The sequence below is a fragment of the Equus caballus genome, chromosome 8, assembly GCF_041296265.1.
Source record: "Equus caballus isolate H_3958 breed thoroughbred chromosome 8, TB-T2T, whole genome shotgun sequence".
Taxonomy (NCBI): Eukaryota; Metazoa; Chordata; class Mammalia; order Perissodactyla; family Equidae; genus Equus; species Equus caballus.
Genome location: NC_091691.1, coordinates 83,847,232 through 83,864,831, shown reverse-complemented (window position 1 = coordinate 83,864,831; position 17,600 = coordinate 83,847,232). Strand labels below are relative to the sequence as shown.

Genomic DNA, 17,600 nt, shown 5'->3' with positions numbered 1-17,600 from the left:
ACTGAAACCAAAAAGAAATTTTCAACATGTTTTATATTTAATTTTTTTCACTTGGCTCCTAAATGTTTGCCCCAGTGAATCCCAGTAAATAAAATGTTACTATTCAACCCCCATTAGAGGCTGGCTCCTGGCCGAGCAGTTAAGTTCATGCGCTCTGCTTTGGTGGCCCAGGGTTTCGCCAGTTCAAATCCTGGGTGCAGATATGGCACCGCTCATCGGGCCATGCTGTGGGGGCGTCCCGCATTAGCACCACCAGAGGCACTCACAACTAGAGTATACAACTATGTACTGGGGGGCTTTGGGGAGAAGAAGAAAAAAATAAAAGGAAGACTGGCAACAGATGTTAGCTCAGGTACCAATCTTTAAAAAAAAAAAAAAAGAATGCATTGTGTCTATGCATCTCTTGATTAAACCCCCATTAGAACAGGAACTCCAGGGTGGTAGGAACCACTGAAACCAGCGAGGAAATAATACATCCCTTCCCTCTAGGCTACAGGTACTTCTTTCTGGAAAAGGACCACAATTCCACATGAACATCCTGTTGAAGCAATCTGCAGATCCTGATCAACAGCCAGATGTCAGACAGTAGGGCAGATGTCAAGGTCAAGCAGAGGCCAGGTCAAGGGTGTGACCGCACCCTGAGAACATTACGGGGAGTGGGCATGGATAGCACTGCTACTCAGTCACAGAGACTTTTCAAAGGTGGAATTGGACTCAGGGGCCCTAAGCTCTCATGTCTCTTAGAATCTACTGGCTAGTTCTGCACAAGACTGGCAACCCAAGTACCTTAATATATTCCTACGGCACCAAGAAAAAAAACAGTCCTGGAGACAAGGCCCCCTACCTGTTATATGTACACATAACCCTAACTGCCTAACCCATTCGGGGGATGGGGGGGAGTGGAGGAGAAGAGAAACACGACAACAGTAGTCCAGACCCATGAGTCACAATTCACAGTCAAGGCCCAGTACTAGCTATAAACAAGAATTGTTTCCAATTCCCCAGAAAAATGTTTAAAATGAGGTATTTGGCTGGCTGGGTTTTTTTTTTTCTGCATGGCCCTCTGCTTTTCGTCTGTCAAAATTAAATGGGATAATCTCCGGTTTTTAAGGTTCAGTGGTAACCAGCTACTTGTTATGGTTAAGAAATAACCTGGTGGTGCCAGTTGGAATTTCTAGACATCCTCATAATAATTTCCTCTGAAGTACTTAAATTTTACTTTCTGGTGGAAGTACTTCTAACCGTTTTTAAAACAACATCATGCGAAAGCTTAAAGAGAAGGAGGAATAGATGGCAGACGAAAGCGTGTTTCGCAGTGCAAAGGCCAAGAGGGAGGGAGGCAGGTGAAGAAGCTTCTTCTTGTGCAGGGAGGGGTGGAAGAGCGTATCTGAGGGTCATCCCACATGCCCATCACTGTGCAGGACTATGGCCCTGTGATGACCTAAGGAGGTGCTCAGGTGGGAACACGACTGCTTCCTGCAGCCTGGTGACTGGGGCAGTACGTGCCTGATGAGGTCAGGAGAGGCGGACCACCAGCCTCCCCCCAAACATACACACTCATCATGCCTCCAGTCTAACCAGCAATTCTGCTGTCTCTTCAGTTACCTGTCCCACTGCCTCATCCCTCACCTGGCCTCTCTCCACTTTTTTGTATTACTTCCCCCACACATCTTAAGCCATAACGCCAGATCTCTACACCTCAGTTACCATGTCAGGCAAAGATGGGGTTCTCCTCTCCTTATGCAGCGTCCCAGTGAGAACACAGTTCCACAAACATAGTAAACAGGTTTCGTCCAACTGGAAAACTTGGTGTAATCTTTCAAGTGACTTCGCCACGCTCAACTAAGCCACACTTAGGCTGGAAGTTTCAATGGATCCTGCACTCAATGCGTAGGGGAGCATCTTTGATTCCTCCGAGAATCGCCTTATTGCAATTAGAAGGAATGAAAGGAATCAAGAAAGCCTTCATACAAAAGTTGGTATGTGAACTGGGTCTCACAAGGTAAGCAGGGCTCTCACACACACACACACAGAGAAAGAGAAAGAGGACCCTGGGAGAGCACAAAGAATGGCACAGAAGAAAAAAGAAACCAGAACACATACAGGGAACTCAGGCAGTTTAGTTTGGCTAGAACAAAGCAGGCGGAAAAGGAAGCAAGAGGAGAATGGGGTTGAACCAGAACTATGCTCTATCCAACCAGGAAAAGAGTATGAACTTTGCTTCACAAGAATATTCTTTCTTTTCTTAATTACTGGTGGTTTCCGCCATTTCTCCATAAGCCTTCAATAAATGACTAATGGAAAGCCCTGCAATTTCCAGATTCTACTTCCTACGTGCTTTCTATTCTTATTCTACACCAAATAGCTTAATCATCTTGTTTCCTTCTCTCGACTGACGAACTCCACAGTCCCTATCCGCTGCTTCTCTCTCACACACACCCCTCCCTCTAGTCAAAACAAACCCAGCTACTTATGGTTATAAAACAAACTTTCAAATATTTTTACCAAAAACATTTCTCCTAAATATAACTTCCATAATTTTGAGAAAGGCCAAATATTTTTGCCAGGTGATATTTATCTTTCTTTAATCTCTGTTACTCCCTTGGCCATTTGTGAACACAACAGATTACCAGGGGGGTTTGCTCAGTGCCCCGGAGCTCACCCTCCCACTGACACACGACTGCTTAAGTACTGGTTAGAAGCTGGTGACCAAAAACCCACATTAGTTCATAAGCAATTAATTAAGAGGACTAATGATCTAAATAGTAGGAAACACAAATAGGTCATAATAAATGAGGATACATACAATTGATTCTGTATTACTTACTACACTTGGTAGATTATCTTAGAATATCTTGTGATTATTCATAAAATAATATTTATTCAACTAGTTTAACTCAATCCAAATATCTTGTATTGAGGTGCTCACAGCTGCTGGGTTATTTGCATCTGATACACATTCGACTTGCTATCATGTTCAGTTCCTCTCTTTCCTGTTTTTTATTTTTTTAATCTATTGTTTCTTTTCTTCACTGTACTGTCAGACTTCAGAGTTGGAGTTTCATTTCATCTCACAAACTTTTTACTTTTTTTTTAAAGATTGGCACCTGAGCTAACAACTGTTACCAATCTTTTTTTTTTCCCCTGCTTTTTCTCCCTAAATCCCCCTAATATATAGTTGTATATTTTAGTTGTGGGTCCTTCTAGTTGTGGTACGTGGGATGCCATCTCATCGTGGCCTGATGAGCGGTGCCATGTCCGCGCCCAGGATCCGAACCAGCAAAACCCTGGGTGGCCGAAGCGGAGGGCGCGAACTTAACCACTTGGCCACAGGGCTGGCCCCCTCACAAACTATCTGATCTCTTTTCTAGTGTTTCTTTTTAGCACCTTCTTCCTTTTTTGAACTTTTACATAAGTGACTTTCAGAAAGATGTACAATACTTATGAAATCTTCTATGTAATGAATGTTTAATGCTACATTATGGAAATTCTTTACCTAATTTTAAAAAGATTAATTAAAGCTCAGAAGCATATGCAATACCCACACATCACAACCTGTCACCAGTCAACATAATGTCAAATATCTGTAAAGTTACGAGACTAATTTTCATCTATCTAGATGCCAACTCACTCACTTGGATGGAGCGATCCCATGAAACCCTGCCCAGTGGGAATTTTAAAGTTCCTATTAGACAGTAAGCATCTTGAAATCAAGGAACTTAATTCTCTTAGTATTCCAGACAGCCACCTGTCACATATATACCAAAAGGAAAATAAATGCTTAGTGTGAAGAAATGAATCATCCTTAACTATTTCATAAATGTGTTAGTGCCTAAAAGTGAAGTAGAAATGGACACTATGACAAACCTAGTAATAAGGTCAACTAGGTCTTCGAATTCAAAAAAGAGGTTGAATTTTTTAAGTCATTCTTGAAACTGGTTCTTTTCTGTGGCTGGAAGCAAAGGCTTTTTCACAGCAGCTGATATGAACTGGATTCACTTAAACCAGGCTAAGATTCACCAGTACAAATTTTAAAACACTGAAAAAATTTCTTTAATGATGCCCTTATAAACCACAGCACATAGTTGTTATTTTTCAAATGCTACAAGTTTTTAGGGTCTGATTCACTAGTTATCTTCTCAGACAGTCTGGCAAGACTTAATTTATCTGAGAGATCAACTACCAAATGGAGAATTTCATTTAATTATATAAAAAGTAAAAAGAATTTGGAAAATGTTTTTACCAGCCATAGTTATTTTAACATCTACTAATTTGGGTGCAGCTAACACAGTTTAGAAAAAAATGACCATCTGTTTCTTAGTATACAAAGCAGCCTTTTAAAAAAAAACCCTCTTATTCTTATACATTTACCAACACTACATATTATTATACTAAAATCTTTCCTCCAGTGTACTAAACCTCAGCACTGAATCTAGATAAATTATTACTTCCACTTTCTAAAAATTGACCTTCCAAAACTGAAATGGAAGAGACTAGAAATACTGAATCCAACAGTAAAGGGTTTTATTTTTATTATGACAATGATGCACCACTTCTAGTCACATTAGCTGCCAATTCAGTTTGTGGATAATTTAAGGAGTAATTCCAATTAAGTTTTTATTTAAGGATGCATTGAGGCCTAATATTATCAGTTGAAAATACACACACACACACACCCTCACAGCAGCAGAAGTAAAGCAAAGAAATGGAAATAATGATGATGGTGACGATGATGATGATGGAACTCTTACATGGTGGTATACAAACGAGCAAGCATTTTAAGGTCCTTAACATCAATGATGAGAAAAGGGGAAATAAACTAAACAAATACAAATTAGCATGAATAGAGTCATGAAATACAAGCAAGAGCACTGGCCCAACATGAGGAACATGATAGAACATATAAATCCAGAAGGATGGAGGCTGTGTATGAAGAAGGAATGGACACTAACCAGGAAAGATCTGGCGCCTGTAGAGATCAATGCTGAAGGCCTTACAGGGGGAGCGCAGCACGGGTCAGGGACAGGCAGACTGGAGGGCTGCACAAGGAGGAAGGGGAGAAACCACTTGTGGAAAAGGATCAGCACCATCCCTGCTGATAAGGCACAGCTGCGTCCTCTCCTGACGGAGGCCATCAGACTAGCACTCTCAAACTTAACTGCGCATGAGTCACCTGGGAATCCAATTAAAAGTGCGCTCTGATTTAGCATGTCTGGAGCAGAGCCCAAGATTCTGCATCTCTAACAAGCTCCCAGGTGACACTGCTGGTCCGTGGACCACACTTTGAGTAACACTGCCCCAGAGGACAGCCTGGCCAACGGGGATGGGCAGAGGGAGAGTTTAACAAACACCATTGTCTGCTGGGCAGGGCACAGGAGAGCTGGGCTCACCCTCCCCCCTCACTTCCTGGGTCTCCAGTCCTTCACCTGTAAAATGAGAAAGATGAGCCATCTCTAAGGTCTCTTTTTAGCTTTAAAAACTTACGGCAGGAAGGATGCAAACTGGTGCAGCCACTATGGAAAAGAGCATGGAGATTTCTCAAAAAATTAAAAATAGAAATACCATATGACCCAGCCATCCCACTACTGGGTATCTATCCAAAGAACTTGAAATCAGCAATTCCAAAAGTCCCATGCACCCTTATGTTCAAAGAAATGGTGTGTGTGTGTATATATATATATATATATATACACACACACACACACACACACACACACAATGGAATACTACTCAGCCATAACAAAGGATAAAATCATCCCATTCACAACAACATGGATGGACCTTGAGGGTAGTATGTTAAGTGAAATAAGCCAGATAGAGAAAGACGAACTCTGCATGACTCCACTCACAGGTGGAAGTTAAACATATAGAGAAACTGACTGGTGAACTGATTGGTGGTTACCAGGGGAAAGGGGGGGGGGGGGAGGGCACAAAGGGTGCAGTGGTGCACCTACAACATGACTAACAATAATGTACAACTGAAATTCCACAAGGTTGTAAACTATCATAATCTTAATAAAAAGTTAAAAAAAAGAAAAACTTACGGCAGGAAGAGAGGTTTATAGCTGGAAGAGCTACACCTCTTAAATTAGGGATTACAGAAGAGAACAAATCAGGTGTTAAACAGGAGGACGGAGACTGAGGGAACGAAAGGTTACTGAGGAGCTATACTTGTACAAGAGAAAAGGAATTTCCTTGCCTCTTTTGTCTCATCCCCTTATCTCTACTGGAATACCTAGACAAAAATACGAAATGACTGTACACAAGGCTGTTTCTTGCAAAACAATGAACAAGTCCAGGAATAACAAGAATGTCCAACAATAGGGGATTGACTGAATCAACTCTAGGACATCCACAAGTGGACATAACACACCGCTGTAAACAGACGCAAGGAAGTTCTCTATATACCATATTGATATTGAGTGAGCTCCAGAATACAGTGCTAAAAAAAATAATAAATCAGAGTTCAGAATAGTATATAAAATGCTGCTTTATTAAGAAATACAAATATATGCACCTATTTGCTTCTATTTCCAAAAAGGACAATGGGGGGACAACCCCAAATCTAATAAAAATGGTTACCTGTTGGGGGACAGGGATGAAAGGTTGACCAAGTAGACCTAATATTATAGTTACAACTTGGTTAATGTTTTACCCAATTAAAAAAGAAAATTAAATTTAGAAAAACAAGAACAAATAAAACCAACAAGGCAGCAAGTTGGTGGGGCGATCACACAGAGAAACGTTATTTAAACTTGACTTTGAAACGTGTTTTTATCATACAGCCCTAATGGGATATATGCTAAGGTAAAAAGAATTGCAAAAGAAATATTAACTGCATCCGATAGCAATAAAAATGGCAAAATGTTAATAATTGTTGAAGTTGGGTGACAGGATTTCATTATGCTCTTTGCTATCATGCAATTTTCTCTGTTTTTGTACATGCTGGGATAATTTTTTAAAAATCAACTTTCCAAGTAACCGTCTTTATCTAACATTAACATACATGCACTCTGAGCAAGAATACAAGAAAGAACACAGGTTGGCACCAAAGCCAAACTTAGTCCACCAACATGGAATGTCAATATTCCCAATATAAAATCTACCACACAAGTAGGCCTGTGGTAGGGCGCGCCTGACCCCTACTAAAATGTAACATATTCAGCATCTGTACAGATCGTACTATATTCAAATACATTTTATATTATCTCATTCTGTTTTCCAACAAAATTTCAGGATGACTATTACGCTCATTTATAGCTAAAATAATTGAGTCAGACTAATCCGAACTCAAGTTCTAGTTCCTAGTCCCGTGCTTTTCATACTGCTCCCCAGGACCCACACCAACAGAGGAGTGGGGGTGGGGGTCACGGGCTGGAGGACACTGCCAGCAATTTCAAATATAACTTTAAAAATTCATGCCAACTTTTCATTTCCCCCATAATATAGCCATGTTTAACACACACAAAGCATTTTTAGTGACATCAAACATAATAGACCCATATGTGTCTTTTGTGGCTTTATGAACCCAGGAGTCACAATTTCTTATTTCAGTTTCAGAGGCACTGAATTATACCAGGCTGCTCTGAGACAGTGAACTCTGTCACCCAGATGCCTTTGGAGGCCCAGCAGAAAAAGGAACACGTCCCATTGTCCAACTAGCACATTGCTGGTAGCATTCCCAGCCGATAGTATTTCAATTCACACCTACAAATACACTTTCTGTTGACGTAACTTTTTAATCTGAAAATTCTGTCTAGTCTTTTAAACACACCACCTAGAAATGAGTTAGTGCGGCGGTGGGCAATTAAAATCACATAATATGGTTTGAAATTGCTCAAACCGATCTGGGCACATTTTGGAATGGGTCACTTCATGGCTATCCTGAGCAGAAAGCTGAGAGGTGAACAAGAAATTCGACTTTGCAGCAGCCTAGTTCAAAGAAAAACAATAAAATGTACTATTACATCCCTTGACAAAATGGCAGCAATTACTTTTCAATCAACTTTTTATTTCAGAAAAGCTGAAGACTTATAGAATTACTGCAAAGACAGTACAGAGATAGAACTATTGCAAAGAGAGTTCCCCTATAGCCCATATCCGGTCTCCCCCATTATTAACATTTTACATTAGTAGGATATATTTGTCACAATTAACAAATCAAAGGTGATAGATCAACTGAAGTCCATATTTTATTCAGATCTCCGGTTTTTCCCTAATGTCCTTTTCCTCTTCCAGGATGTAATTTTGGTTTTCTCGCAATATAAAGTTCACCATAGGAAGGCTTTAAGGAAATATAACAAATACAACCATAAAGGACTAAAATGATGCTTCTCAAGGCATCCTAAGCCCAGGAAAAATGCATATACATATCAAATGAAACACCACCAGGAGTCAGCTCTTCAACAGACCAAATATATACCTTGATCTATAGCTAAAGTAACTACCATCTTAGAGAACTTACATTTGTCAAGTATGTAATGAGTTTCCACATGTGAAAAGTGAGTCATGTTATGAAGGTCACCAATCTGGAAGTCAGTTTTCGATACTAAGACTGGTTCAGTCATGCTAAGCTTGTGTGTCACTTAAATCAGGTCAATAAATAGCTTTGGGGTCTGAAACCTACAGAACACCTCTATGAGTACTACTATGACCCAAAGGTGTGTAAGTCATTGTCCCGTCCCCAGAGTTAGTTTAACCTAATTAAGGTGGCCAGAAGTAAATGCATAAAAAGTTAACCTTGAAGATTTCAAAGAGCGAGGCAGGATGACAACAAAAGGCGGCAGAAAGGAACACATGATTAACTGGAAAATGAATTCATTAAGCAGACAAAAATCGCCCTAAGAACTGAAACAAGGGGGAAAGCACATCAGAATGATTAGAAAAGGAAATTAACCTTTCCAGGCTGGAGTTTATCTCGAAAGAGAAGAGATTAGACTAAATTGACTGAGATTCCCATCTGTGTCTAAAATTCCACAGTTCCTTCTCATTTCAGTCTCCAACACCAGAGTGAGGTTAGCAGCAGGGATCCTAACATCAGCCACAGAGGGCCTCTGAGACCACGTGACCACAGCCAGGTCCCCCCCCCCCCCCCCACCAGCTGCCGGAGAGCTTTCCCTGCCTGACAACGAAAACAAACCCTCCGTTCAGGCCAATGACACCAGCAAACTAATAACTAACTATGAAACGTATTATGTTAAAATAAGACACACTGCCAATAATGTGAACTTGAAAGAAATATATCTTATGACTTTACAGCTATGTTATATAATTTACACGCTCCACTAATTTGTTAATTCAACCAGGCCCAATTGAGCACTTTCGCAAAAAACAAACTTTTACTCCTTATGGATAGGCTACCCAGAGATTTCAGATTTTCCGTGACATTTCTAATTTTGTGCATTCCTTAAAGCAAGATTTCTCAGCCTTGGTACTGCTGACACACTGGCTGGACACCTCTTTGTGGTGAAGGGTTGTTCTGTGCACTGTAAAAGACTGAGCAGCTTCCCTGGCCTGCATCCATGAAAGGACAGTCAGAAGTGTCTCCAGGCATAGCCGGATGTTCCCTGGGAGGGAGGGGGCAAGAGTCATCCCTGGGTGACAACCACTGCCTTAAAGCAATTCATGCTATGCATAAATACATATTATATGACTTCAGTATCAATGTAAGATTTCAATGTGAATGAAATAACTTAAAAAAAATCTTTTATTAGACCATATAAACCAGTATTTGCCTGAAAATATAATCACTGTGGATGACCAAAGAAGCAAGAAGTAATCCCCTCAGCTATTAGGAGTTAGTACTTTTTAAAACAATAAATAAATAGAATGCATAGATTTGATAATTCCCTAGAAACAAGGAATTTGGGTTAGAAATCATTCTTAACCTTTTCCTTCCCAAGATTCTAAAGTAAACATTCTACAACCAGCAGCCAAACCAACCAAGCATAAGGCAGAAGTTGGTCTGGGAAAGAGGCCAAATGGACAACTCATGACCACTGGGTGCCACCCAACCCACCCACATACCACTTCAGAAGACCACAGGCACACTGCCCAAGATCATTTTGCCACCAGCATGAAAACAGACCTCACTCCCTAGGATAAAATGAAGACCAGGGAAAGAGGAAAGACCTAACGGAAGTATGCGCCTTACAAATACTTTAGGCTAATGTCCCGAGGTTTCTTATATGTCACTCGGTGCTTAACTTGGGGGTGGCGTGGAGAGGAAGGGAAACCTGAGAGATTATGGGTTGGTACCATAGGATTTTTAAAATCTGGTTTTAAAAGTTGTTTCTTAAAATAATTTAAAAAAGGATATTTCCCATTGTTGTAGCTACGAAAGCTATTTCTTATCTTTTCTTTTAGGTGTCAGTATGAATAGGTAGAAGTCACAACCACAACATATTTAGGTCAGAAGAAAATGACTAACTCCACCTGCCCTATGAGCTGCAAGGCCACCCAAACGCCTCTTCCCTTCATGGAGTGATGCCAAAGGGTGTCCTACCAGCAAGATGGTGAGGAGAGCAGATGGCTGCCAAGGCAGCTTAAAGAGACCCAAGGAGTCAGCACCTGCGGTGGGGAGATGCTGATCACGCAGCATCACCACCACCTGGACAGAACTCGAACCAGCAGCCCTCCCTCCCTCCCTAAAGCAGGCTCCTTGGAAAGATTCACTAGGTCGTCTCTGGATTTCAGGAGCCTGATCACCACACAAGGCACTCTGCAGCTGCTCCCTTCTGCTCAGTATCTCTGGTTCCACCTCATCTGGCTCATGCCAAATTCCCCCTGAGGGAAAGAGCACACATAAAGAGAGAACTGGCTATGCCCAGTTCCTACAGGTGGGCAGACGGCTGGCAAAGAATAGATCGCACGGGAGGACCACGGAGTTCGACCCATGGGGTACTAACCAAGCTAAACGTTAATCATGGCAGAGAATCATTTACATTAAAGATCATTAACCAGGCACCTTGGCAAGGGATGAGAGTTCACGAGCTAAAAAAAACGCATTTAGGTAAAACAGCAGCCTCTTGTTGCCAAACACACAGCTTGGGTCATTTCAGGAGAAGGACACCAAAATGGGACAGAAGGAGCAGAACCAAACAGGGGCGTCTTAGGGGGGGTGGGCATTTCTTTCTTTTCTTCCCCAGCTGTTCTCCACCCATAGCTGCAGGTAATGGTCTAGGGTTTACTTTCTGTTCTTCCTTATCCCTTATGAGGTGTAACTGTCACCTCACATGCAAAGGAGTTTACAGGTAAGGAACTGTAGACAGGTAAAGTCTGAGGAGTTTGTGTCTCCAGTTTTCCATTTTTGAGAGGAAACGTCTCCTTTTAAGGTGATAGTTTAGACTCTACAATTTCGAGTCACACAAGAAGGACGGCATTTCCCTATTCATCAGGCTGCTTTGCTGTTTCTCCCACAGCCAGGGACCCAACGCCACTTGACTCTCAAGCAAAACAAGGAGTCGCCCTCCAGCAAATAGGGTCAGAAGTTCAATTTCACACATTACAAACAGCCACGGTTTTGAAGATAGCTGACAAGTGTTCTTCCTGACATGCTTCAAGATGCTGCACAAGCTCGGGGTTCCTCCCCTCACAGCTCATAAAAACCAGCACGAGCCCCTCCATCACCCTTTGTCTAAGGCAGCCCGAGACTTTCTCCTCGTTTATAGACTCACCCCAAAAGAGCAAGTACGGCCCTGGTGTTCCATTCCAGTATTACATAATCCAATTTCCCTCCAATTATCTGTTTGCCATAAAGCATTATTTGTGATCAAAGCAAAAGAAAGAAAAGTGGAACCGCACTAATTCTGACTAGTGAGATTAACCTCAAAGGGAAAGACAATAGATTCCTGGAGATTAATTTCTGTATGTATTTTTTATGACATTTAACACGAGCACTCTTAACATAGAGTCAAGAAAATATAAGTACCAGTTTTATTTTCCCATATAAGTTTATATGTTTGGAGGCTGAGGGATGTGGGGAAAAGACAATGAATAATGACCTAATTACGAGGTACCTCATTTACAATTTTAAAAAGTTCATATCTGAATATCCATATAAGAGCAAAACCCTTTAATCTGTGTGAACGCAAGTGAAAACTAAAGTTAGGAGTCACGTGACTCATCCACAGGCATTTCCTGTAAGGGCTAGGAAACAAATGAGGACGGTGTTTGTGTCCCAGGAGACAAAGCGGCAGCAGTAAAGAGATGCACCTGTCCCACCCGCACCTAGCTGATGGCATTCGCTATGCTTTAAATTGAGCTTAACATACAAGGATAAAAAGAAAAAATTTAAATAAAAGATCTGTCCTCATTTCACCTAGGGTTTTATACCAAGTTTCAGAACTCTGCACAACAGACCCCTTCGCTGTGTCTATTTTGGACATTTCAGGAACACAGTGATGACAAATACAGATATTTATTCAAAAGAGGGGGGAAAGGCACCAGAGCAATATCTGTGTAATAATTTTCCAGTGCACTGAAAAAAATAGGTTTCAAACAAGATGACAGAGGTTAAGCACATAAATTAAAAATTTTCACTGTATACATTTTGATTTTTGAAGCATGCAAAAAACGTTTAATAGATAAGGAAGGAAAGGAGGGAGGGAGGAAGGAGAGGGAAAGAGAGAGAAAGCAATTCCCCAAATTCTGGCACATTCAGATTAAAGCTAATGGATCCATTTATAAGAGTACATTCCCTTGATATTAACCAAGGAAAACGGAATCTTTCCTGGCACTTACCAAATTCCAGGCAGGAAGACCCCGTTTTAAAGGGGAGAGAGACAGGCTGGTCTGGATGCAGACGGTTGTCTGTTCCCCTAACGACAGCAGCAGGGAGGAGAAATCCTGGTCTCTGCCAGTTCCCTCTGTTGACAGGTGATCAACAGCCTGGAGCAGGAGGTGCTGTGCTCCGCGGGAGGCGCGTGGAGGGGAGGGCTCCCCCGCAACTCCCCCGCCCAGGTAGGGCCCAGCTGAGAGCCACCCACCCCAGACACCCTCAAGCTGTACCGGCTGGTGCTGTGCTGAAGCCTGTCTGGGCTGGATGCTGCTGCGGCTGCCTGCCTCCCTCAAATCGGGAGCAATTTCAAACGTAAGGAAGAGGGAAGCAGCTCATCATAGGCAGCAGAAGCAATGACTACAGGGGAACTTTGTGGATTCAAGGGACAAAAACAATTCAAAGCACAGCCCCACAACACTTCCCCCACAGCAAAACAACATCAGGAAAGTTAAAGCCAACTTAACCTGAGAAGTGCATACACCTGGCTGGGCCCAGGTGACCCCGGAAATGTTTTAATTAACCTTTTTTCCTAGATGTTCATGCCAGTGTTGAAAGGAAGGTGAGTCAAGGAAATGAAGAAAGCTCTCTGAATACTATTGGTTAAATAATTGCTCGGTTGTTCTCAAGGATATGGAATGAGCATATATTTTCATCACACGAAACTAGCTAGCTGGGGGACACTGGGCAAGTTTCTTGACCTCTCCCACCTCTGGCTTCCTCATCGGTAGAAAGAGAGCCTTGAAACCTACCTCCTTCGTGGACTGTTGTGAGGAACCATGGAGAGGCCAGCAGTCCCGCAGGCCAACGGGTCTCGGCCCCTGGATGTTCACTGAGCCTCCAGTAGCTTGTGGCTCTAACAATTCAGTCCTAAATCAACTACAGCCACTCCTTTCACCTTCCCTCACCTTAAAAACTGATCCAATGCACATCCAACAGCAAGATGTTCCTCCCACTGTATTTTAACCAATGTCTCCAACAGGTTAGAGATGTATTTATGCCAATCTAAAAAATTCATTTGGCATACAACAATGACAGATCATATGGCCCCTAGGCCCAAACCCTGCCAGGAACACCAAGTTGCAGCCCAAGTTAGAGCGAGGTTTCTGCCCCAAATTCCCTGTAACTTACTACTACACTTCAAGGCCAAGACCATGCCCCCTTTTAAGAGCCGCGAGTGTTGAGGAAAATAGGCTCTTACTTGAGCCTGTGGGTCTTTTTCTTTAATGCTTCCTTTTAAAAGGCAATTATTTCTTAAAATGGAATTCACAGGTTACTTATAATACCACTCGATATGAACGACAATGGCTATGCTGATAGAGACTTTAATGGGAGGGGGAGGCCGAGTCCCACTGGGCCAAGAAGCCACCATCACCATCTGGTGGTGGCTCTTGCACATTGCAGTCATGAACCCCACACCATCTTCAATCCATTCTCCCAGAGGCAGCACCTTGGAATTCCTGCTTCGTTACATTAACTTTCTGACAGCTGGTTTGGCTGCTCAAGGACAATCTTTGTTCTTCTCCACCAAATCATCTTCCCAACCTTCCTTCTTTCCCTCAGACTTCTGATCAGACCACTAACTACAAGAGGGAGGAAAGAAGTTCTGTTCTTTGCTATTACCTTGTTCCCCCATTCAACATCCGGTGATTTGGTTGCAAAAAATGAAATTCCCCAGACAGACAGAGAAAAGAGAAACAAAGAGCCAGTATCTTCCCAAAATGTAACAGCCAAGAGCCAAATTCTAATGGAAAATATGAGGCTGGCATCTCTACCAAGTGAAGAGACTAGCTGAAGACCCAGGACATACGAAAAACAGCCTTTGACTGGACCCCGGCCAGTGAGCAAGACTTGGGTGGGTTCAGGGAAGTTGTTCTGTGCAAGCTAGAGTAGAGAACATGCTGGAAATCAAGTCACAAACAAAGAGCTACTAATAAGGTAACATTTGAAGAAATTCTCCTAACCACTTCACACCTCCAAAACCTTGCTCAATCCCTAGCGAATCTATTTAGGTCCAGGAGGCTCTCAAAAGCATATAATCTTAGGGAAAATTTGCCAAAGGAACTGAGGGCCATGGAGAAAGAAGAAATTGAAAATGTCACCTTTAAGTGGTGCCACTGGGATAATCTCTAAATGATACTAGTGATTGCTAAGAAAGTACTACGGAAAAGACAATACATACGGGTTTTACAGGCAACTGTAAAAAGGCCTGGGTGACCAGCTGTGCCACAGCTGGCAAATCTCTCTCCACGTAGTAGCAGCATCTGTTTGCAGTATAATACAAGATGCCTCTTTTAGTTACAAAGGAAGATAAGAATTTTCAGGACTTTATACTAGGTAAAATTTCCTGCCCTTTTTACCCATATTACCCCCAATATGTTATTTGCAATAGTTATAAAATTAAGTACCTGACACTTAGTTTCATTTTATACTAGACTAATTCAAGAGGTAAATTTTAATACATTCTGTCTTCCAATCAGATGTACCCTCATATGAAATAGCTCAAAGATCATACATAAAATAGTTATATCAAGAAACACCGTCCACACGTGACTCCTCCCCCCACACCGGCTTTCTTCTGAGTCACTTTAAACACCTCTGGAACCATCACGTGCACACCCTCAAGGCCACACAGGCTGTGTTGTGTTGGAACATGACAGTATCCAAGTCGGATATTGATTCTTGAAAACAATTAGAAAATAAGTAAGCAGACTGAAAGACAACTCTATACCTTAAAGGATCTTTTTCTACAACATCTGGAAATCTATGGCCCATGTTCAAGGGCCAGGCTGAGCTCAAATTAGCAACTGATGAGAAATTCCCGGAGGCCCAAAACTCTGTGTTCTGCAGCTCCCAGCACAGCACCTTTCCACGGGAAGAGATGGTTGCTGAACTCCACCGAAAGACAGATACAGTACCCGAGAGCCACATCCCCACCAACCAACCCAACAGAAAGTTCTCCTGTTTGTGTTTGGCTAGGCAGGAAACAAACCGTGGAGACATTTCAAAGCCCATCAAGGCAGCCTAGCAAACATTAAAGTGAGCAGTAAACTGTCAAAGGGCTAATATGAATCACTAAACTGGATAAGCCAGGAGTCAGGAGACCTGAGAACTAACCCTAATGAGGCTATTAACTGCCTTCTTTGGTTGATTTAAGGCAACTTAACATCTTAACCTTTCGGAAATCAGCAAGCCTCTCCTAAGAAAGTCATAAAGGAACTCGCCTGCCATTTTCTCCTCTTGTTATTAAATCAATGGTGCACCTTACACGCAGTCAGTAAGGTTAAGAATCGGAATCATTTATGAACTTGAACCATTCACTTAATCTCTTGGTCTCAAAAGGCCCAGATGTCAAGTTCAGTGCCTCATCCTGCAGTTTCATAACCGAGGCTCATGTATTTAAGGAACCCAGATGCTATCTCATTCAGCAAGTATTTATCAAGCTCCTCCCATGTGCCAAGTACTATGTTGGCACTGGGGTTTCCGGGATGGAAGGGCTTGTCAAGGCCTGCCTCTCACTATCCATCTGGGTCTTATTTTTCTGAAGTCTTCAACGTTTGTCATCTGTGGACACAATTGAACACTTTCGTTATACACCAAGCTCTACCTTAATCTGTAAACTTAAACTGTTTTGTAATGAGCCTATCTCACCAATAAAACTTCAAGCTGCTACAGAGTAAGGCCAGCGTCTTCCTTAGCAATTTACCAATTATCTTGGAGCCAGCCTTCTGACAGCCTCAGCCCAGGAAACTCAGCTGCAAAACCCAAATAAACACAGAAACAGCTTCTGAATTCTGAAATAGCGGCCACCATCCCCAGGCCCTTGGGCTCAGAGCTGCACTTACTCTAACACCATTCTGAACAAGCTTCATTTTTTAGCTTCCCATTATAAAGATTAAGCTTCTAATCTTCAATAAAGTGTAGTCAACAGCACTGCCGTCTCTGCTATTAAAAACCCAAACACATCAGAAAAAGAGAAAACTATTCATTGATATAAATGGCAATTAGAAATCTCAGCCATTACAATGATCAATAGTCCTTTCAGCAGTTTGTCACTTTCAGCTCTTTTTTATCATTACTTTAATCTCTTGAAGAAGAAGATGGATTTAAACAATGGAGGTAAGAGGCCTACTATGAGGTTAAATCAGGGGTTCTCACTCAAACAGGCAATCTTGTTTTCTAAAACTGAAATAAAGCTTTCTAATTTTTACGAAAACAATATAGATTCCTTACAGGAAAATTATACATCACACACACACACACACACACACACTGAGGCGAAAGAAGAAAATGAACACCCAGGAATCCCCTTCTCTGAGATAACATTACTAACACATTAGCGTTATGAATACCCTTTCAGATCTTCTTCTGTATTTCTGTATATGTTTCTTACAAAAAGATGGGGTCAAATTATACAAACAGATCTGTAACTTGCTTTTTAACTGTATGTTATAAAATGTTCCCATAGCACTATTTATCTACAACATCATTTTTGACAGCTTCACACTATTCCATTGTAGAGATACACCACAACTATTAGGTTGTTTTAACTCCTCATTATGATAAACAATGTTTCATACTCATAGCTAATTCTTTGGATATATAAGGATAGAATACATTCTTCACTATTCCTTAGGATGAGTTCCTTTGAAGGATTTTAGCTAGATCATCAGGTATGCACATTATTCTATATATTTGCTAACATTAAACAATATACCTATTGAAGAAAACTTAGAAAATACAAAAAGCAAAAATAACTGATAACCCAGCCACCCTGATATAGCGTCAATATTTTGTTGTGCACCTTTTCCAATTTCTTCTATGT

At 41.6% G+C, this 17,600-nt stretch overlaps 1 protein-coding gene and 1 long non-coding RNA gene across 21 annotated transcripts in view; one reads left to right on the top strand and one right to left on the bottom strand.

Moving 5' to 3' along the window:
* NEDD4L (NEDD4 like E3 ubiquitin protein ligase) overlaps positions 1-17,600 on the bottom strand; it is a 342,466-nt gene that overhangs the window by 192,657 nt on the left and 132,209 nt on the right. For 2 of the 19 annotated variants that reach the window (XM_070275756.1, XM_070275768.1), the window contains exon 1: positions 12,742-13,133. The exons of 14 other annotated variants lie outside the window; for them this stretch is intronic. The gene's annotated coding sequence lies outside the window, so the exon portion shown is untranslated. Of the gene's footprint in view, positions 1-10,504; positions 10,739-12,741; positions 13,287-17,600 lie in introns of those variants that run through there. 3 more of the 19 variants (XM_070275761.1, XM_070275773.1, XM_070275766.1) reach the window with 3 other exon arrangements.
* LOC138925423 (uncharacterized) lies at positions 9,913-12,290 on the top strand. 2 transcript variants are annotated; one of them, XR_011441549.1, is made up of 3 exons: positions 9,913-10,140; positions 10,366-10,838; positions 11,421-12,290. It is a non-coding gene; the product is annotated as an uncharacterized lncRNA (long non-coding RNA). The 2 variants fall into 2 exon arrangements; XR_011441548.1 differs by having other exon boundaries at positions 10,366-11,011.